Source organism: Stomoxys calcitrans, chromosome 2 (genome assembly GCF_963082655.1).
Source record: "Stomoxys calcitrans chromosome 2, idStoCalc2.1, whole genome shotgun sequence".
In the NCBI taxonomy this organism is placed as follows: Eukaryota; Metazoa; Arthropoda; class Insecta; order Diptera; family Muscidae; genus Stomoxys; species Stomoxys calcitrans.
Genome location: NC_081553.1, coordinates 196,831,569 through 196,855,274, shown reverse-complemented (window position 1 = coordinate 196,855,274; position 23,706 = coordinate 196,831,569). Strand labels below are relative to the sequence as shown.

General features: G+C 39.6%; 1 protein-coding gene across 2 annotated transcripts in view; it reads left to right on the top strand.

Annotated features, from left to right (window-relative positions):
- Positions 1-23,706, top strand: part of LOC106081780 (protein hunchback) — a 263,183-nt gene that overhangs the window by 102,013 nt on the left and 137,464 nt on the right. The gene's annotated exons all lie outside the window — the stretch shown is intronic.

Below are 23,706 nucleotides of genomic sequence, written 5' to 3'. Positions count from 1 at the left end.
CCCCAAAGAGTAGACATTGCCATACAAAAACAGGCATAAATTCACCCTCACCAACAGTCAGGCTGTTTACTCTGCCTCACCACCCCCGTTCAAAATGATGTAGAAAAAAAAATAGAGGAATTTGCAAAAAATGAGTCTCAAAACATCGACAATGGTATCGCGTGCAGAGGAGGGTGGAGAAGGAGTGCGAGATGAAAAAATCGCAAGAACGAAAAAACCACCCAGGGCCTACAAACATCTACAAACACACACACACACACACAGTTATAGCCTTAGTCCACCGGTCACCGTTAAACGCAAACACAAGCATACACAAAAGCCATTAAATGGCTATACTCTTCACTATGCCAGCAAGACCACAGAACAAAATGTATGGGGGTGTTAGGATCAAGGTTGCCACGGACGAAAATTTTATATTACAATGAAATTTTAAACCCGATTTATATTTTATAAAAAAAAAATTATGGTAAAATTGGATGTTTATTAAAATATAGCTGGACCGAACTCGCTCTGCTGCGCCTTCTTTCACTCTCTAGTATGTTTTTTTTAGCTCTGTATTGCCATGGTCGGTAAATAAGTACAGTTTGAGGCATTTTGTGAGTGGGACGGACTCACTCCGAATGTGGATATCCAGTACTCTATTCCATTGCACGGCAATATGGCCAACGATGCAGCCAGCAAAGGATCGCTGAAGAGCGCTCACTCGTGCGACTTTCATGTAAGACGGTACGCTTTCTAAGATAACGGAACAAATCGTCACTTACCCTAAGGTTGAGAAAATATCCCCATGGTTCGTTGATTGGACTCTTGACTGAACTTTGAATCTGTATACAGAGGAAAACGGACTTCTGTAGGGTCTATGATAAAAAGGAAGTTAGAGACTGTGGAGCATATTTTGTGTCACTGTTGATCACCTTTTGTGTCACCGAGAAGTACAATTAGTATTTTGAGTGAACCAATACCTCTTGCCGTGATTCCCTCTAGGCACCCTCTCGTAGTTATAGACTGCTGTAAAAGCCGGAAGTCGCGGTGTCACGCATTCCTCAAATTTAGACGTAGGTCTGTCCTGCTAAGGGCTGGCGACGGAAACTTCCTACTATAATCAAAATCTTTCTACGATAGTAGTGCGAATAAGGCGTGGGCTATTGCCGTGGGTTCAGGGGTAGACAAAGCCCTTTGGGTTGGTCTTTTGATTGGACTCCTGAATGAACATTACAAGGTCAAAACTTTTTAGTAGCGCTAGACAGGCAGACTGAAACCAGGCTATGGGCCCTGACGGAATATCAATGCTAATGCTGGCACCCTCAATCAGTCTATCTCCACTCTAGTTATACATGAGTTATGAAGGATGGCTTGAGTGGTGCCTGTCCTGAAACCATGGAAGCATACACAACAAGGAGAGTCACACAGACCGATCTTTCTCTGCTCGCAAAGACGCTCGAGGCGCTATTCCTACCCACTTTAAATTGTCCCTACTTCCAACAGACCACCAGCATTGATTCAGCAAGATGCGCAGCACAACAATGTCACTTACCGCCATCACAGCACATGTCGTCAGGACGAAAAAAGGCCCGGCGAACTGACTGTTTTTGTGGGCCTCTATCTCCCTTACCCCCATTTTCAAAAACACCAGATCTTGGTGATGGGTGTACCGATTGTACGCCAAATTAAGGTACCCCAAAAACACGAATTTTTCATAAAATTTTGGGGTCAAAAAACAAGGGGGGGACGCCCCATCCCAAAACCCATCTGAACGATCATGTTTACCGATTGGGTCAATATGGGTATCAAATGAAAGGTATTTTGTAGTAGAGTGCAAACTTGGTATAAAAATGTCGCCCTAAGTGTGTAGGGGGTGGGGGGAGGGTCTCCCATCCAATATCAAGAGTTGACCGATCGGGACAATATCAGCAATCCAGTTTTGGAGCCAAGTGTTTATGGGTAAGACTCAAAGCAACCCCTAAACTAAACTTATTTCCCGAAGATATTAATAAGCTCAAATAAAAAGTTTTTGGGAGTAAAGAAAGAATTTGATATCTGTTTGTAGGGCAAAGCTGCGGAATGTCGGTCCCAGCCCCAGCTCCGAAATGCCTTCCAAACCGTTCATATTTATCTACCACGGCAACTTTGAGCTTAAGTGTAAGGTATTTGGGAGTAGAGCACGTATTGACATCCACCTTTGGGCGAAATGTCTGAGATACCTTCCCACCCCCAAAAAGCACATTCCATCAAATGAACCAATCATAACAATATAGGGCTCAAATGAAACAGGACTTATCTACCGACTATGGATATATGAAGCTCATATAAAAAGTATTTGAGAATATAGCACGAAGCTTATATTTTTTTCCGTGCCAAGTACGGTCCAAATCGATCTATAAGCCAATATAGCTCCCATATAAACCGATCCTCCGATTTGACATCTTGTGACCCTGGAAGCCGCAATTTTTATCCCAGCTGAAGTTTTGCACGGGGTGTTTTACTATGACTTCCAACATCCGTACTTAGTGCGGTCCAAATCGGTCTATATTCTAATACAGCTCCCATATAAACCGATCTTCCGAATTGAAATCTTGAGCCCCTTGAAGCCGCATTTGTTGTCCGATTTGGCTGAAATGTTGTACGGAGTGTTTTGTTATGGCTTCCAACCTGTGCCAAGTACGGTCCAAATCGGTCCAAATTAAATAATATGTTGGAGACCTGTGTAAAATGTCAGCCAATTCGAATAGGAATTGAGCCCTTTGGCGGCAAGAAGTAAAATAGAGAGATCGATTTATATGGGAGCTGTTATCAGACTATATACTGATTCAAACCATAATAAACACGTATGTTGATGGTCATGAGGGGATCCGTCGTACAAAATTTCAGGTAAATCGGATAATAATTGCGACCTCTAGAGGCTCAAGAAGTCAAGATTCCAGATCGGTTTATATGGCAGCTATATCAGGTTATGAACCGATTTGAATTGCGCCCTCTAGAAGCTCAAGAAGTCAAGTCCCCAGATCTGTTTATATGATAGCTATATCAGGTTATTAACCGATTTGAACCATACTTGGCACAGTTGTTGTAAGTGATATCAAAACATCACGTGCAAAATTTCAGTCAAATCGGACCAGAATTCAAGGGCCGTGCGTTGGCATGTTGTATTTGAATCGTTTTAATAGCGCAAACCCATCTATGATACAATTACCACATTAACCACGCTCGATAACCCTGTCTATTAGCTGTACTTTTTCCCAATGCATGTATTTTTGTGTAATCACTCTTCTTCCGTACTACACATGATTTTGTGCATCTGTTGGAAGTTGTATTGATGGCTTGGAACGCTAAGACAACCGCAATGGCTTTCGCTGTTGCTCCGTGTGCCCTGGTTCGAATCCTAGCCGGGCCCTGCCGAATTTTTCATTTTTCAAGTTTTTTGCCTGTTAGGGCGAGATCATTAAATTTTGCAATTTTTGTTTCTCTTTCGAGACGAGCTCAATGATCGGAGATGCAACGTACCAACGCACGGCTCTTGAAGCCATACACTTAAAATGGTTGAAAAGTCTACGAACCAAAGACGAAAAGAAATGGTTACCCTGTTTCATTATTTAAGTGTTTTTATGAGTATTTGTGCGTTACGATGCGTTGAGTGCACGTTTTGCCTATAAACTGAAAGAGACCCCGCTTTTTTTGCTTCTTGCTTTTTATTTAGGCTTTTTTCGCTTATTATTGGCGAGGGTGATGGCTTTTCGGTTGGATGGTTGCTTGGTTGGTTGATTTGCTCCGAGGATATGGTTGGCAAGCTGTCTTGATGGTATGTGATGCTTAAGCAAGGACAGGGTGATGGTTACTCACCCAGCCATTCATATTTTAAGTGTGGTGCGTAGAGTGCCGCGCGGCCTTAAGTGACGGTTACTTAGCAGACATTTTTGCACGACAACCATTGGTGGCCCCCGCTTCTTCTAACCCTCTGCATCTAAGACCTTCGATATATTTTTGGGATTTTTCCCTTATTTTTTGTTACATTTGTTTTGCCATTGTTGGACTTTTTATTTTCCCTCAATGTCGACAAAGTCGTCTATCTGGATGAGGGGGGAGAAAAACATAAAGAATAATACAACCATCCTAACATTTCATTGGAAATTGGCTTGTGGTTGTGATAGAGAGGGCATGTGCTTATGAGTGGGAGTAGGGGTTGTTTGAGCCGACGGTATGCCATGACCATAAAATATATTATTAGTCTTCATTACAGTAATACGTAAATAAATATCTGATATTTCATAGAATTTCTATTCAGAATTGGCATTTTTGCTTCAATTTTCTATAAGAAAATGGGAGAAAATCTTTTGTTTGATAAAATAATAGTTTTTTTCAGAAGACATTTCTTATATTGGGTTGCCCAAAAAGTAATTGCGGATTTTTTATATTGACAAATTTTTTTACAGCTTGTGACTCTGTAATTGCATTCTTTCCTCTGTCAGTTATCAGCTGTAACTTTTAGCTTGCTTTAGAAAAAAGGTGTAAAAAAGTATATTTGATTAAAATTCATACTAAGTTTTACTAAAAATGCATTTACTTTCTTTTAAAAAATCCGCAATTACTTTTTGGGCAACCCAATATATAAAAATCAATTTCTGTTTGTTTGTTTGTTTATCGGCTAAACCGATTATCTTGAAATTTTCACAGATTGCGTAGGTTGGTCTGGAAGGAAACATAGGATATAGAATTTTTTGATATCGGAAGGGGGGCGGACTCTCCCCCTTATGCCAAAAACACCACCGAAATCAAAAGTGGATCGATCGCGACAATATGGGTATCAAAAGAAAGGTATTGGAGAGTAGAATACGAATATGTGAATATGTATTAAAATTTTAACTCCCCTAAACAGACATATTGGACATTCATGTCAATATGGAGGTCAAATGAAAGGTATTCGGGAGTAGATTACGAAACTGGTATACAAAATCAGATCGAAGTATAGGGGGTCACCCCACCCCCCAAAAACGACCAAATGGTCATATGACCCATCATGACTATGTGAGTCATGATGGGTCATATGCCCATGAAATCGACTGAACCGATTTTCTTTCATTTTTACAAATTGTGTAGGTTTATCGGAAAGGAAACATAGGCTATAAAATATTTAGATATCGGATGGGGGCGCTCCCCACCCTTACCCCAAAAAAGCCAACTAAAACCAAACGTTGACCGATAGGCACAATATGGCTATCAAATGAAAGGTATTGGAGACTAGAAAACGAACATCGTATTAAAATTTGGGTCGAAGTACCCACCGCTCCTGCGCCCCAACCCGAAAACTCTCCCAAGCAGACATATTGGACGTTCATGTCAATATTGGGCTCAAATGAAAGGTATTCGGGAGTAGATTAGGAAACTGGCATACAACACCAGATCGAAGTATAGGGGTCACCCCCAAAAAAGATCCAAATGGTCAAATGTCCCATCATGACTATATAGGACTAGGTTTGTTTGTTTGTTCCGTATAGACTCAAAAACGGCTGGACCAGTTTTCTTAACATTTTCACAGATTGTGTGGGTTTTTGGGGAAGGAAACATAGATTATGTAATTTTTAGATATCGGATGGGGGCGGACCCTCCCCTTACCACAAAAAAAAAAGCCAACTAAAACCAAAAGTGGACCGATAAGCACAATATGGGTATCAAATGAAATGTATTTGTGACTAAAAAACGAATATCGTATTAAAATTTGGGTCGAAGTACCCAGCGGACCGCCCCAACCCCAAACCTCCAAACAAGGAGGTTCATGTTAACATGGGACTCAAATGAAAAGTATTCGGCAGTAGATTACAAATGCAAATGCAAATTTTGCCCATGAACATTCCACTAAGGAACATATCGATAAGTGCAGTCCGATTCAAGTTTAAGCTCAATGATAAGGGGCCTTCTTTTAATAGCTAACACAAATCGGCCAAATTTCGGCAAAATCGGATAGTACATGTGGTTTTATGGGCCTAAGACCTTTAATCGGCGGATCGGTCTATATGGGGGCTATATCAAGATATAGTCCGATATAGCCCATCGTTGAACTTAACCTGCTTATGGACAGAAAAAGAATCTGACCAAAGTTTCAGCCCAATATATCTATTTTTAAAGACTGTAGCCTGATTTCAACAAAAAGGTGTCGCATTGTGGCACGCCGTTCAGACTCGGCTATAAAAAGGAGGCCCTTATCATTGAACTTAAACATGAATCGGACTGAAGTCATTGATATGTGAGAACTTTGCCCCTGTTCCTTAGTGGAATGTTCATGGACAATATTTGCATTTGCATAGGGTCGGTAATGGATATTTCGATGTGTTGCAAACGGAATGACAAAAAGAATATACCCCCATCCTTCGGTGGTGGGTATAAAAAAATCAAAAACATTGCAAAAATTTTATGCGCCGTGTTGCGCCGTCGGCAGCAGTTCATCAGACATTTTAGTGGGTAGGGGGTTAATAAGACTATATGCCTATTAATGAAATCGTTTTCTATTTCTTATGTTACATTTTTTCCAAAACGCGTTTCTGGCTACGGTCCCACTTATCGATATTCAATTCTAGTCCAAGCCGTAGCATTACATGTTTTTTTTTCTTCCATTTCTATTTTAATTAGGCTGCATGATAAGAAGTTTTTGTTTGAGAATATTTTAAAAATAATCCAAATAAAATGCAAATAATATTTGAAAGACTTTTTGTATCACTATCATAGACAAAACAATGAAAATAAATATTTTTGACAAACAACATGAAAGTCCACCAGACAATCTATTCTACTCAATGTGTGGACGGACAGACAAAAATTAGAGTACTCAAATGACAAAAACCCTCATAAAAAGTTTCCACGAACAAGAAATGAAGATGCGAAGAAAAAAAGAAGAAAGAAAACAAAGAAACTATTTTTGAGTTTAATGAGTCCATTGGCAAATAAATACACAGCCCAAAAATGCAAATATGAAGAGACAGGCCAGCAGACAGAGCGACAGATTGTAAAACTCTTTCTTTGGTAAACAACAAACGATGTTCTAGAAAATAATTCATAAAATTGTAGATGAATTTTAGCAGAAAATTAAAAAAAAGGATGATTGTAAAACTGGCAGAGAGATGTAAGGGAGGCAACATTAGCTCTGGCTATACTCATAATTGTCCTTCCACACACACACACTACCTCAACACAAGGTCATGGTTTAACCCTTTCCTTTGCATAGTCAAAGGGTTAGGCATATGTCCGCCTTAATGCACAAACGCATACCTGCTTCTGTTTCCTCTTCTAAGGAAAAAAGGGTTAAATTCATTTTTTAGTACCCTATTTGTGAACGAAATGTTTTTTATGAGAGTGTCATGTTTTGGGTTGTGTTTGCATTTTTTTTTACAACCCCTGCTCCATAAAAATCCCTGCTTGCCATTGTTCACATAATGAATTCTTTGAAGTTTTTTTTTTTACAAACTCACTCAAATTGCTTAATGAATTGTATTACCTGTGCGAGTGTCCTTGTACAGGACATTTGCACGGCGAAGGGGTTAAAATGAGTTGCTCTAGATTTCTGCTGTTTTTTATGCTTTAAGTAATTTACAATGTTTATGGCTTTCAGATGTGCATTAGTGTTTGAGTGAGTTTTCATGAATTGCCTCTGGCCAGTCATTAAGAGGAGGAAAACAAGTTTTTTTAGAAAACCAAAAATATCCGCTTTAGGGATGGTTGTATTTTTTGTTTCTTGGAAACTAATTTAAATAATGGCGAAAGTTTCCCCTATTTTGGACAAGAAGGAGGTAACCTTGAGATGAGAAGAAGTATAAAGGATTTTGGGAATTTTGGTAGAATAATAAAAAAATCTTTCAAAAATTAAACAAGAAACTATTAGACTATGCTAAACTCAAGTAAAAGCGTGCTAAATTCGTCCGGGCCGGATCTTGGATTCTGCTAAAATATGGGAGCTATAATATCTGGTTATAGACCGATTAGGACCGTTCTTGGGACATTGTTGAAAGTCATAACAGAACACTATATGCAAAATTTCTGCCAAATCGGATAAAAATTGAGGCTTCCAGGGGCTCAAGAAGTCAAATCGGGAGATAGGTTTGTATGGGAGCTATATCAGGTTCTTTACCGATTTTGATCGTACTAGGCACAGTTGTTGGAAGTCATAACAGAACACAATGTGCAAAATTTCTGCCAAATTGGATAAAAATTGAGGCTTCCAGGGGCTGAAGAAGTAAAATCGGGAGATCTGTTTAAATGGGAGCTATATCAGGTTCTATACCGATTTGGACCGTACTTGGCAGAGTTATTGGAAATCATAACAGAACACTACATGCAAAATTTCAGCCAAATCGGATAAAAATTGAGGCTTCCAGGGGCTCAAGAAGTCAAATCGGGAGATCGGTTTAAATGGGAGCTATATCAGTTTCTTAACCGATTCAGACCGTACTTGGCAGAGTTGTTGGAAATCATAACAGAATACTACGTGCAAAATTTCAGCCAAATCGGATAAAAATTGAGGCTTCCAGGGGCTCAAGAAATCAAATCGGGAGATCGGTTTATATGGGAGCTATATCAGGTTCTTAACCGATTTGGACCGTATTTGGCAGAGTTGTTGGAAATCATAACAGAACACTACATGCAAAATTTCAGCCAAATCGGACACAAATTGCGGCTTGTTCCGTCTCAAGAAATCAAATCGGGAGATCGGTTTATATGGGAGCTATATCAGGTTATTGACCGATTTTGATCGTACTAGGCACAGTTGTTGGAAGTCATAGCAGAACACAATGTGCAAAATTTCAGCCAAATCGGATAAAAATTGCGACTTGTAAGGGCTCAAAAAGTCATATCGGGAGATCGGTTTATATGGGAGATAGATCAGGTTATACGCCGATTCGGACCGTACTTAGCATAGTCGGTGGTAGTTTTAACAGAACAGCCAAAGACTAAAATTGCGGCTTCCAGGAGCTACCGAAGTCAATACGGGTGATCGGTTTATATGGAAGTTATACCCAAATCTGAACTGGAAGGACAGAACAGAGGAGCAAACAAGCGGTAGAATAGATGGACGAAAAGACAGACGGACGAAAAGACAGAAGGATGGAGGACAGACGGACGGAAGGACAGATGGATGGATCGTCTTAAATTATTACGACGACCAAGAATGTGCGAAGGCGGACCCAAAAATAACCGACCTAACATTGAAAACACATCTCCTCTTAACTCAATACACTTTTCCAGATATTTTCAATAGCTTCGATACCCTTTTTATAGTAAAAAACTGTCTAGCTCTTCAAAATAGCCATCAACTACAACTCCCAGCCCTTCATTACTGGCAAATCTTTTTCTGCGGATTTTTTTTTTTTTTAAGTTTCGAAATAGAAAATTGGATAAGAATCGCGCTGTCTATAGGCTCATGAAGTATAAGCGGGAGATAGGTTGATATATGTCTAAACATGGACCGAATTGACCCATTTACAATCCCAACCGACCTACATTAACCTATTAGGGCCTGATCCTCGATTCTCTCGTCCGTTATTGACGAAATTTGTAATGACCAGTCCGGACACCTATTAGCAGTTCTAAGTCATGCTTTCTCAGCCTCGGAATAAGAGACGTCCTGTTTCGCGAAATACATGCGACAGGTCTTTTTACAGCTTATAGCCTACAGCACCACCACACGCCTTATTCATGCAGACATATTAGAAGGTATTCACCCTAGAAAAATATCGATGACACTATTTTTTGTCTGAATAAATTGAACAAAAAAAAAAGCGATCCGAAACTGAATGTATCCTATAAGATTCACTGAGCCTATAGAGGGCGCAGTTTTTATTTCATTGGACTTAATTTTTGTAGAATGAGTTCTCTCATAACTTACAACTTTTTTTATTCGGTCTGTGCATTGATATTGCTTCTATTGGGTTGCCCAAAAAGTAATTGCGAATTTTTCATATAGTCGGCGTTGACAAATTTTTTCACAGCTTGAGACTCTGTAATTGCATTCTTTCTTCTGTCAGTTATCAGCTGTTACTTTTAGCTTGCTTTAGAAAAAAACTGTAAAAAAAGTATATTTGATTAAAGTTCATTCTAAGTTTTATTAAAAATGCATTTACTTTCTTTTAAAAAATCTTTCTTTTAAAAAATACTTTTTGGGCAACCCAATATAAAGGGTGATTTTTTTGAGGTTAGGATTTTCATGCATTAGTATTTGACAGATCACGTGGGATTTCAGACATGGTGTCAAAGAGAAAGATGCTCAGTATGCTTTGACATTTCATCATGAATAGACTTACTAACGAGCAACGCTTGCAAATCATTGAATTTTATTACCAAAATCAGTGTTCGGTTCGAAATGTGTTCATTCACCGTAACATTGCGTCCAACAGCATCTTTGAAAAAATACGGTCCAATGATTCCACCAGCGTACAAACCACACCAAACAGTGCATTTTTCGGGATGCATGGGCAGTTCTTGAACGGCTTCTGGTTGCTCTTCACTCCAAATGCGGCAATTTTGGTTATTTACGTAGCCATTCAACCAGAAATGAGCCTCATCGCTAAACAAAATTTGTCAAAATTTGAACACATTTCGAACCGAACACTGATTTTGGTAATAAAATTCAATGATTTGCAAGCGTTGCTCGTTAGTAAGTCTATTCATGATGAAATGTCAAAGCATACTGAGCATCTTTCTCTTTGACACCATGTCTGAAATCCCACGTGATCTGTCAAATACTAATGCATGAAAATCCTAACCTCAAAAAAATCACCCTTTATAAATCGATCTCTTATTTTTACTTCTCATTTTTGTTTGAAACATAGGTGAACGATAGTATCGATATTTTTTATTAAAAATATCGAGAATATCGAATGTTGCGATTATCGATAGCTTGCCAGTTCTACTTCAAGAAGCTCGCACAGTGTAGGCCTTACTGATTCCATAGCAAGATCTGCGGCAATCTGTAATCCATTCCTAGCCAGCTCGTCGACCGATTCGTTTCCCGCCACACCTTGAGAGCCTGGGACACAGCAGAGCCTGATAGCCTTTCCCATGACTCGTAAAAGCTCCTTGCATCTTCTAACCAATTTTGATCTCATACGGGCCGACGCCAGAGCCTTCAACACCGTCTAATTGTCCGCGTATATTGTGACAGTCTGAACGGGCCGCCCGACCAACATCGTCTCCAATGTCTTCAGGATCGCAAAGACCTTCGTCTGAAACACGCTACACCTGTCTATTAGTTTTCCAGAATCCAAGGAATTCAACGAAGACTCCTGCTCCAGTGCACCCATCCAATTTAGACCCATACGTGTATACAAAGGGTCCTTGGAAGGGAGAGGTGCCTCCAACCCCTAGATCTCTTTTCGAGAAAACGACTTCCAACCTATCAAAAAGGAAGGACTTCCCTTAATTTTGGCGCGCATATATCATGACCCCAGGCGGCATCGCCATCCAACCGCAGAACAAAATAATGACCTAAATTAGAGGAGCGCTATGTACCTGACTCCCAAAGTCTCATGATGACCTTTTTTGTCACACACCCAACAATGGCATAATATTGAGAATGGAGATGGCGAATGAAAACCTCCGTGGCGCTGAAGTTTGCATAGCCGCCTAAGACGCCGAACGCCTGGGTTCAAATTCCGGCGTGAACATCTGACAATTTTTCAGCGGTGGTTTTCCTCTTAGTAATGCTGGCTACATTTGTGAGGTATCCTGCCATGTTAAAACTTTTCTACCAAGTGGTCCTGCTATGCGGCACGCCGTTCGGACTCGCAGTAGGACTCTTATAATTGAGACGCAACATTAATCAGATTGTTCTCTTTGATATGAGAGAAGTATCCCCTGTGGTTTAATGGAAAGTTCAAGCGAAATTTAGTAGTAGTCATAAATTCAACTATGAAATTCAGCGCCTGTCTCGGAGCACCTTTTTTTGGCCCAGAGATTAGCACTGCCGCGGTAACCTGTGTCTTCTCGATCATCCCGTGAAGAGTACAATTGTCCAGAGCTTTGTGCCACACCACACAATCACAGGCGAGAATTGGCCGAACGACCGCCGTAAACATTCAGTGCACCGTCCCCGGCCTTAGCCCCCAACAACAGTTGTGACAGGAGTAGAGCGCATGCAGTCACCTTTTGACTCTTTCTTCGACGTTTCTTTCGAGATTGATTGCTAGCTCGTTGACTGTATCCGAGCCGTTGCAGGCATATTAGTCTATTTCTCATTTTTATACCCACCACCATAGGATGGGGGTATACTAATCTAATCATTCGGTTTGTAACACCTCGAAATATTCGCCTAAGACCCCATTAAGCACATATATTTTTGATCGTCTCCAAGTTCTGAGTCGATCTAGCCATGTCTGTCCGTCCGTCTGTCGAAATCAGTATAACGGTCGAACGCGTAAAGCTAGCCGCTTGAAATTTTGCACAGATATTTATTACTAACGTAGTTTGTTAGGGATTGTAAATATATCAGATTTAGATATAGCTCCCACATAAACCGATCTCCCGAATTGACTTCTTGAGTCCCTGGAAACCGAAATTTTTGTCCGATTTGGCTGAAATTTTGCATGTAGTGTTCTGAGAAGACCGTCAACAACTATGCTAAGTACGTTCCGAATCGGTTTCGAGATTCTTTCGCAAATCTTTAATTGCCTCATGAGGTCCATATCGGAGTAACTCTCCTAGTCACTCGTGAATATTGGGGTCTTTTCCACCTTAAACACGGCATCCACCGTTAATTCTCCCCAGTTCATATCGCAAGGCCATAGCGTAGAGGTTAACATGTCCGCATATAACGTTGATCGCCTGGGTTCAAATACATGCGAGAACATCAGAAAAAATGTGTCAGCGGTGAAGCACTTTGCCATGTAAGAACTTCTCTCCCGAGAAGTGCCGCTCCGCGGCGAATGAGCAAATTTGTATTTTGCATATCGTATGAGGACATCAACCTTCTTCACATGCATGAAAAGAGCTAAAATGGGTTACGGTGTCAAGATTTCGAAAGCCTGTTAAGTGGGTATTAAGAAATACTGCGGATGTCAATGAGATCTTGGCGCCAAGTGTTTTCAAATGCAAATTTTGCCCATGAATATTCCACTAAGGATCAGGGGCAAACTTCTCACATGTCAATGAGTGCAGTCCGATTTAAGTTTTAAGCTCAATGATAATGGGCATCCTTTCTGTTGCCAACTCCGAACGTTGTGCCGCAGTGCGCCACCTCTTTAGAGAGAAGTTTAACATGGCATAGTACCCTCTTCGCTACGGCGGCCTCCTAGAAGGGGAAAACCACCGCTGAAAAATTGTTTTGGGGGTCTCGCCAGGATTCTGTACGCCCGGGTTCGAATCCTGGGCTGGGCGCCATAGGCGGACATGCTAACCTCTGCGCTACGGTAACCTCCAAGAGTGCGTTCACTGTGTTTAAAAATACCTATTTCATGGAGAACATTACGGTGCAAAGTTTTCAGGATATAAGGCATATGACGTTGTACACCTGGGTTTAACGATAACATCAGAAAGAATTTTTTGCGGTGGTTATCCCCTCTTAATGCTGGCGACATTTGTGAAGTACTTTGTCATGTAAAAACTTCTCTGCTAAATAGTGTTGATCGGCAGCACACTATTCGGGCTGGGCAAAAAAAGAGGTATTGTTGAACTTAATCGTAAAACGAAAACACCCATTGATATGAGAGAAGTATACCCACTTTTCCTTACTGGTTTAAATGGATCGACTGAAGGAGAGATTGACCGGAAAAGCCGGAATGGCTAAGCGGATTTTGGAGTGGTATGTGGTGGCAAGTTTTATACTTTTGCAAAGTATGAAAGATTCTTTTGTACAGAGTTAGAAAGGGAATTCTATTAGTGCTTCTACTCCTAGACTGGTAAATAGAGACTACAGACGGCTATGGAACTTCTTTTGAAGAACAACTCACGAATTAATTGGCTACATGACTTTCAGCTCATTGATATGAGAGAAGTATCCCTGCTGTTTTTTAATGGAATAGTAATGGACAAATTGACATTTTTTGCATTCGTAGGGCTTAAGTCTATAAGACTGACAGGACATGACACCTTGAATACTGTCCTGCGCCACAGGCACTTATCCAGGAACGATTGATGCGAATTATGTTGGGCCCTTGAGGACGATTCAATAATTGAAAGGTTAATCACCTTTTCAAGCAAAGTATTTGATATAAGGTGTAAGCATCCATAAAATATCTTAATGTGATGGTGCAACCGGGAGATGTGCGGACTGGAGGCATCTATTGGCCGAGAGACCCAACCAAGGTGCCATTAGAGATAAAAAAAATATAGGGGGTAATTTTTTAGTTAGGCTGTGACATTAAAGGCAGACCCTTTGAGCGCTATAGGACAACTTGCGATTGGTCACCTTAGCAATGGCAACAAGATAGTCATCTATAGTGGGTGTGCTGGTGCGGCCGACTAATTTGGGGCTGTACATTAGACTGTCCCACGCTATTAAAGAAATTTTTTTTTGAAAATATGGAATCGCATACCCTCCTCTTTAAATCCTTTTTGTCCCAATAAGTAAAACACGAAGTACTATGGCAATCAGTTAAGGATAATCAGTGCCGACAGGACGTTGAGGCTTTTAGGTCCTTGAATGAAATTTGTATACAAAGTACAGAATTATACGGAAGTTGTGGTAAAAACATGATCTGTATCCTGCCCTACTATTCTGGCTGTGATGTCGTATACGGTTCAACTTAAAAATTCTTCCTGAAACAGTTTAGCCATGTCCTTCTGTCCGCGTATCCTTGAACATATCGTAAATTGCTTGGCCAAAGTTTGTTTGATCTAAATCAAAATTTTGTTCCGTTACCCGAAAAAAGTAACGAAATCTCATTTTTCCTCAAACTGCAGATGTCTGCGAAAAATCCATTATCAAAACTGTAACAAACTACAGCGACGATAAATTTAAATTCAAAATCAAAAAGCAATTTTCAAACAAAAAGGTCAAGCAATTAAATCACAAAACTTTTTGTTATTCATAGCCCTACTAGTCGAGATAGCCAATGCAGCTACAGAAACGATTTGAACAGCAACAACAGCAGTCACAGGACCTTTAGTTAAGTGTGAAATTTATAAAATTTAAATACAATATCAAATGGCAAAAATAAATGCATCGATTTCATCACGGTGACACAAAGGACAGAAAATGACAAAAACACCATAAAAGGTCAATTGTTGTTTGTGCAAATTTCAATAGCCCGGGCACCACCCAATATTTAGGCAAATCTATGAAAATATCCTTTTTGGCCATATACATACGACAAGCATATGCAGATGTACATATATGCAAGCGAATTTATTGTTTAAAGGTCAGTGGGAAAAGGGCAATTTAAATATGGATATGGCTTGACCCGCAAGGAACCCTCCCTCCCTCTCGCTCTGTTTCTTCTTTCCTATGTAACCATCCTTTCGATGTGTGAATATAAGCCACCCTAAATCCTTTTTATTTCCCAGAATAGAAAAATCGTTACAGAAATTTTGTGCAAGGATTTTTCAACACACAAAATTTTTAATGACAAAAATTGATTATTTGAACGAAAAGGTCATAAATTAACAACACAAAATCTAGCGCCAGTTTTTGAAAAAAAAAAAAAAATTATATTTAAAACAACCACCTTTTGTCTGGAGTGCAGCCGTTAATCAGCCACCCCTAAGGGGTCAACTCTGAAGAAACATTTGAAAAAATTTTTTTTTGGTTTGAATTTTCTTATGTGTGACCCCAGGGCATGGCAGTGCTTTTGTTGTCCCTCGCTGAAAGGTTTCTTTGGCTTCTTTTCATGTGATTTTATTTGATTTTGTGAAAAATTATTTCATTTCATTGACCAGTTTTTAGTGGAACGTGCTAAATGGGGTTGCAGCCGCAGAGTTTCCCTCCTTTTTTTTTTGGTGTATTGCAGGATAATGATAAGGACATTGACAGTATTGGCAATAACCATTGCCGCCTGCAATTTTTTTTCCACATCTTATGGCAGAATTTTATTTTTGTTACATTATGACAACAACAAAACCCCTTGGCAGTCCTAATACAATGGCTGACCAATAGTTGACCCCTAAGAATACCTTCGATAATGGTTACATTTGGTGTTACAATTTACAGCTCTATGCAATGCTAACGAAATCCTAGAAGAGAGAGAGAGAAGAAAATGTGCAGCATTCATACGGAAAAATGTAGCATCAAATGTCTGCTAAATATCCACAGGGGTCACATCAAACACACTTTTACACCCCATCCGTCTGTCCTACTTTGGTTTTTTTTTTGTACATAAGACCTTTTATTTCTGGTGCATGTGGAATTTAGTACATAAATACGTTTTAGTGATTGTCTAAATGAGCCTATGTTAATTTTTTTTTTTTTTTTTTTTTTTGGAGAAAGGAAAATTTTGTTTAACATCAAGGATTATGATTGTAATTCTGGTTAATGACAGAATTTAAGTTTATAAAAAAATTCTTTGGTCTTGTATATCCTTTAAAAAATTTCGACAATTGACTTTTTTATAGCCACCACCGTAGGATAGGGGGTATACTAATCTAGTCATTCCGTTTGTAAATGCAAATTTTGCCCATAAACATTCCCCTAAGGAACAGGGGTAAACTTCTCACATAGCAATGAGTGCAGTCCGATTTAAGTTTAAGCTCAATGATAAGGGGTCTCCTCTTTATAGCCGAGTCCGAACGGCGTGCCGCAGTGCGACACCTCTTTGGAGAGAAGTTTTACATGGCATAGTACCTCACAAATGTTGCCAGCATTAGGAGGGGAAAACCACCGCTGAAAACTTTTTTTCTGTTGGTCTCGCCAGGATTCGAACCCAGGCGTTCAGTGTCATATGCGGACATGCTAACCTTTGCGCTACGGTGGCCTCCGTTTGTAACACCTCGAAATATTGATCTAGGAACCCATAGAGTATATATATTCTTGATCTTCCCGACATCGATCATCGAGTCAAATTAGCCATGCCCATCCGTCCGTCTGTCGAAATCACGATAGCGGTCGAACACGAAGAGCTAGCCGCTTGAAATTTTGCACAGATACTTTATGTTGATGTAGTTCGTTGAGAATTGCCAATGGGCTATATCGGTTCAGATTGGGATATAGCTCCCATATAAACCAATCTTCCGATTTGACTTCTTGACCCCTTACAAGCTGCAATTTATGTCCGATTTGGGAGCTATATCAAGTTATAGACCGATATGGACTGTATTGCGGCTTGTGAGGGCTCAAGAAGTCAAATCGGGAGATCGGTTTATATGGGAGCTATATCAGGTTATAGACCGATTTGGACCAAGCTTGACGCAGTTGCTGAAAGTCATAACAGAACACATTGTGCAAAATTTCAGCCAAATCGGACAAAAATTGCGGCTTGTAAGGGCCCAAGAAGTCAAATCGGGAAATCGGTTTATATGGGAGCTATATCAGGTTATAGGCCGCTTTAGACCGGACACAGTTGTTGGATGTTATAACAGAACACTAAGTGCAAAATTTCAGCCAAATCGTACGTAAATTGAGGCTTCTAGGTGCTCAAGAAGTCAAATCGGGAGATCAGTTTATATAGAGGCCACAGCTATACTTAACCATGAATCGTCTTACAAATTATTGAATCTTATTATCAAAATGCGTGCTCTGTAAAGAAAGTTCATTGTGTTCAGCGACGAAGCTCATTTCTGGCTCAATGGGTACAAAATATCTTCCTTCAAAACTTTGTACAACGCTTTCCTCGACGACTTCCACATTATCTATAAAGTTTGCTCGAAATCGGTTCGGATATAGATATAGTTCCTATATATATATATATTCGTCCGATTTGCAATAAAGTGCTCATTTGTTAACCGATTCTCTCGTAAATTGGCAGGAGGGATTTTCTTCGCATCTATGATACCATTACCACATTATCCACGCTCGATAACCCTGTCTATTAGCCGTACTTTTTCCCAATGCATGTATTTTTGTGTAATCACAGAATATTCTTTCTGTGACAAATTACACTTCTTCCGTACCACACATGATTTTGTACATCTGTTGGAAGTTGTATTGATGGCTTCGAACGCTAAGACAACGGCAATAGCTCACGCTGTTGCTCCGTGTGCCCAGGTTCGAATCCTGGCCGGGCTCTGCCGAATTTTTAATTTTTCAAGTTTTTTGCCTGTTCGGGCGATTGATACAATTATAATTCGCAATTAAAACAATTCAAATACAACATACCAACGCACGACCCTTGAAGCCATCACACCTAATATAGTTGAAAAGTCTTCTAACCAAAGACGACACGCGTTCCATAGTGGCTGGTGTGTGTTGCTATCTTTGGCTTTTCTTTTCCATTGAGAGAAACAAACAAGAATTGTAAAATTTAATGATCTCGCGCTGACAGGCAAAAACCTTGAAAAATTACTGGTGAATTTTAAAGAAATCGGTTTAGATTTGGATATAGCTGCCATATGTGTATATCGCCCGATTTGCACTCCTAGAGCCACTATTATTGACCAATCTTGCCAAAATTTTACACATCGCTTTCCTTGACGACTACTATAACATCTGAGATTTTTGCTCGAAATCGGTTCAGATTTAAACATAGCTATATAAGTTCGTCAAATTTTGGGTAATTTGCGGTAATGTTGTCATTTGTCAACCGTAGTTATTACAGTTTCAACATATTTGCTCTGAATGTGATATGGGTTGTTTAATAACCCGAGGTCCATCAAAATTGGTTCAGAATTGGATATAGCTTCCACATTGTACTTATGAGGTAGGTGAAGGGTATTATACAGTCGGCACCGCCCGACTTTTGCCCTTTCTTACTGTTTTTATACCCTCCACCATAAGATGGGGGGTATACTAATTTCGTCATTCTGTTTGTAACTACTCGAAATATTCGTCTGAGACCCCATAAAGTATATATATTCTTGATCGTCGTGACATTTTATGTCGATCTAGCCATGTCCGTCCGTCTGTCCGTCCGTCCGTCCGTCCGTCCGTCTGTCTGTCGAAAGCACGCTAACTTCCGAAGGAGTAAAGCTAGCCGCTTGAAATTTTGCACAAATACTTCTTATTAGTGTAGGTCGGTTGGTATTGTAAATGGGCCATATCGGTCCATGTTTTGATATAGCTGCCATATAAACCGATCTTGGGTCTTGACTTCTTGAGCCTCTAGAGTGCGCAATTCTTATCCGATTGGAATGAAATTGTGCACGACGTGTTTTGTTATGATATCCAACAACTGTGCCAAGTATGGTTCAAATCGGTCCATAACCTGATATAGCTGCCATATAAACCGATCTTGGGTCTTGACTTCTTGAGCCTCTAGCGTGCGCAATTCTTATCCGATCAGAATGAAATTTTGCACGACGTGTTTTGTTATGATATCCAACAACTGTGCCAAGTATGGTTCAAATCGGTCCATAACCTGATATAGCTGCCATATAAACCGATCTTGGGTCTTGACTTCTTGAGCCTCTAGAGTGCGCAATTCTTATCCGATTGGAATGAAATTTTGCACGACGTGTTTTGTTATGATATCCAACAACTGTGCCAAGTATAGTTTAAATCGGTCCATAACCTGATATAGCTGCCATATAAACCGATCTTGGGTCTTGACTTCTTGAGCCTCTAGCGTGCGCAATTCTTATCCGATCAGAATGAAATTTTGCACGACGTGTTTTGTTATTATATCCAACAACTGTGCCAAGTATGGTTCAAATCGGTCCATAATCTGATATAGCTGCCATATAAACCGATATTGGGTCTTGACTTCTTGAGCCTCTAGAGTGCGCAATTCTTATCCGATTGGAATGAAATTTTGCACAACGTGCTTTGTTATGATATCCAACAACTGTGCCAAATATGGTTCAAATCGGTCCATAACCTGATATAGCTGCCATATAAACCGATCTTGGATCTTGACTTCTTAAGCCTCAAGGGGCGCAATTCTTATCCGAATGGAATGAAATTTCGCACGACGTCTTTTGTTATGATACCCAACAACTATGCCAAGTATGGTTTAAATCGGTCCATAACCTGATATAGCTGTCATATAAACCGATCTGGGGTCTTGACTTCATGAGCCTCTAGAGCGCACAATTCTTATCCGATTTGAATGAATTTTTGCACGAAGTATTTCGTTATGATATCCAACAACTGTTCCAAGAATGGTTGAAATCGGTGTTTAACCTGATATAGCTGTGATATAAACAGATCTGGGGATTTGACTTCTTGAGCTTCTAGAGGGCGCAATTCCTATCCGATTTGGCTGAAATTTTGCATGACGTATTTTATTTTTACTTTCGACAACTGTGTCAAATAAGGTTCAAATCGGTTCATAACCTGATATAGCTGCCATATAAACCGATCTGGGATCTTGACTTCTTGACCCCTAGAGGTCGCAATTATTATCCGATATGCCTGAAATTTTGTACGACGGATCCTCTCATGACCATCAACAAACGTGTTTATTATGGTCTGAATCGGTCTATAGCCCGATACAGATCCCATATAAATCGTTCTCTCTATTTTACTTCGTGAGCCCCAATGGGCGCAATTCTTATACAAATTGGCTGAAGTTTTACACAGGTCTCCAACATATAATTTAATTGTGGTCCGAACCGGACCATATCTTGATATCGTTTTAATAGCAGAGCAACTCTTTTCTTATATCCTTTTTTGCCTAAGAAGAGATGCCGGGAAAAGAACTCGACAAATGCGATCGATGGTGGAGGGTATATAAGATTCGGCCCGGCCGAACTTAGCACGCTTTTACTTGTTTTTTTATACCCTCCACCATAAGATGGGGGGTATACTAATTTTGTCATTCTGTTTGTAACTACTCGAAATATTCGTCTGAGACCCCATAAAGTATATATATTCTTGATCGTCGTGACATTTTATGTCGATCTAGCCATGTCCGTCCGTCTGTCCGTCCGTCCGTCTGTCTGTCGAAAGCACGCTAACTTCCGAAGAAGTAAAGCTAGCCTCTTGAAATTTTGCACATATACTTGTTATTAGTGTAGGTCGGTTGGTATTGTAAATGGGCCATATCGGTCCATGTTTTGATATAGCTGCCATATAAACCGATCTGGGGTCTTGACTTCTTGAGCCTCTAGAGGGCGCAATTCTTCTCCGATTGGAATAAAATTTTGCACGACGTGTTTTGTTATGATATGCAACAACTGTGCCAAGTATGGTTCAAATCGGTTCATAACCTGATATAGCTGCCATATAAACCGATCTGGGGTCTTGACTTCTTGAGCCTCTAGAGTGCGCAATTCTTAACCGATTGGAATGAAATTTTGCACGACGTGTTTTGTTATGATATCCAACAACTGTGCCAAGTATGGTTCAAATCGGTCCATAACCTGATATAGCTGCCATATAAACCGATCTTGGGTCTTGACTTCTTGAGCCTCTAGAGTGCGCAATTCTTATCCGATTGGAATGAAATTTTGCACGACGTGTTTTGTTATGATACCCAACAACTGCGCCAAGTATGGTTCAAATCGGTTCATAACCTGATATAGCTGCCATATAAACCGATCTGGGGTCTTGACTTCTTGAGCCTCTAGAGTGCGCAATTCTTATTTGATTGGAATGAAATTTTGCACGACGTGTTTTGTTATGATATCCAATAACTGTGCCAAGTATGGTTCAAATCGGTTCATAATCTGATATAGCTGCCATATAAACCGATCTGGGATCTTGACTTCTTGAGCCTCTAGAGGTCGCAATTATTATCCGATTTGTCTGAAATTTTGTACGACGGATTCTCTCATGACCATCAACATATATGTTTATTATGGTCTGAATCGGTCTATAGGCCGATACAGCTCCCATATAAATCGATCTCTCTATTTTACTTTATGAGCCCCCAAAGGGCGCAATTCTTATTCGAATTGGCTGACATTTTACACAGGTCTCCAACATATAATTTAATTGTGGTCCAAACCGGACCATATCTTGATATCGCTCTAATAGAAGAGCAAATCTTTTCTTATATCTTTTTTTTTGCCCAAGAAGAGATGCCGGGAAAAGAACTCGACAAATGCGATCCATGGTGGAGGGTATATAAGATTCGGCCCGGCCGAACTTAGCACGCTTTTACTTGTTTTTTTTTAATTCGGCCCTGTCGATTCTTATATACCGCTCGTACTTGTTTTTATTTAATTTCCTCCCACAGATTAACTGTGGCATGTAAATTTGTTCCTCCCTCCCCACACTTATGCACAATTAAAACTCATCATTTAAGAAATAATATATTGGGTTGCCCAAAAAGTAATTGCGGATTTTTCATATAGTCGGCGTTGACAAATTTTTTCATAGCTTGTGACTCTGTAATTGCATTCTTTCTTCTGTCAGTTATCAGCTGTTACTTTTAGCTTGCTTTAGAAAAAAAGTGTAAAAAAGTATATTTGATTAAATTTTATTCTAAGTTTTATTAAAAATGCATGTACTTTCTTTTAAAAAATCCGCAATTACTTTTTGGGCAACCCAATATTTGTTTTGCATTTGAATACAATTTTAATTTAATATTTTCTTACTTGCTGTCAAACTCATTAATTAAATATTCGCAATAATAGATGGGACAAGGCATTGATTAAAGTGAAGGAGTGGTCCAGTGCATATAAACAGATGCAGATTAATCTTTACATATACTGCTTTGCATAAAATCGATAATTAGAATATTACAAATAACACATTAATTACACAGGGATATTTTTCAAAGACTTCTTGTTAAAGTAGTAAACTAATTTTCTATCACAGGGATATGTAAATAAACGAAGAAAGGCTTTTATAGAAGTTCATTGATAAGGAACTAACTAATTATACAATAGGGACAATATTTCTTAGGGGTAATTTTGAATAGTGAATACCGAATCGAGAAGTCAGTAAAATTTTCCATAACAACTTTTGGTTATTCATTTAATGAGTACCTACACAACAAGATTAAATCTTATAGTTATAGAGCTTTCGATTTCTGGCGGATCGGAAATAAACCATTTGCTGTAGCCCACTTATAGACATGGGGCAGGTCCTCGTTGAGTTTTGCAATGAATTCACTAATATTATTAACAGAACCGCTAAGGAATAACTGAACGTCATCAGCATACATAACGATTTGGCTATGGTCCAGCTGGGTAGGAAGATCGTTTGAGACACTTTTTTTGACACTTGCCGATTACTAAGATATGATTGAAATAATTTGTCGGAAGTGTTTCTAAAATTGAAAAATTCGCGTTCGAATTCTGACGAAAACATCGGGCAAAGTGGTGTTTATCCCCTCTTAATGTTGGCGACATTTGGGAGGTACAATGCCATGCATGGTCATTTGAAAAAATTTCCCCAAAGAGGTGTCGCACTGCGGGATGCCGTTCGGACTCGACTATAAAAAAAGATCCCTTATCATTGAGTTTAAATTTAAATCGGATAGCACTCATTGAGAGAATTTCAAATTCGTTCTTTATTCACAACGGAAATGGAGTTCAGTTTAGGGGGTGCTTTAGGGCGTACCCCTAAACACTTGGCCCCAAAACTGGATATCAAATTCGTTTTCTACTCTCAAATACCTTTCATTTGAGTCCCATATTATCATAATGGTTGACACATTAACCCATTTGACGTATCTTTAGGAGGAAAAGCGTAAATTTTTTAGTGTCATATTCGAAATCTACTCCCTAATACCTTCCATTTGAGTCCCATATTGC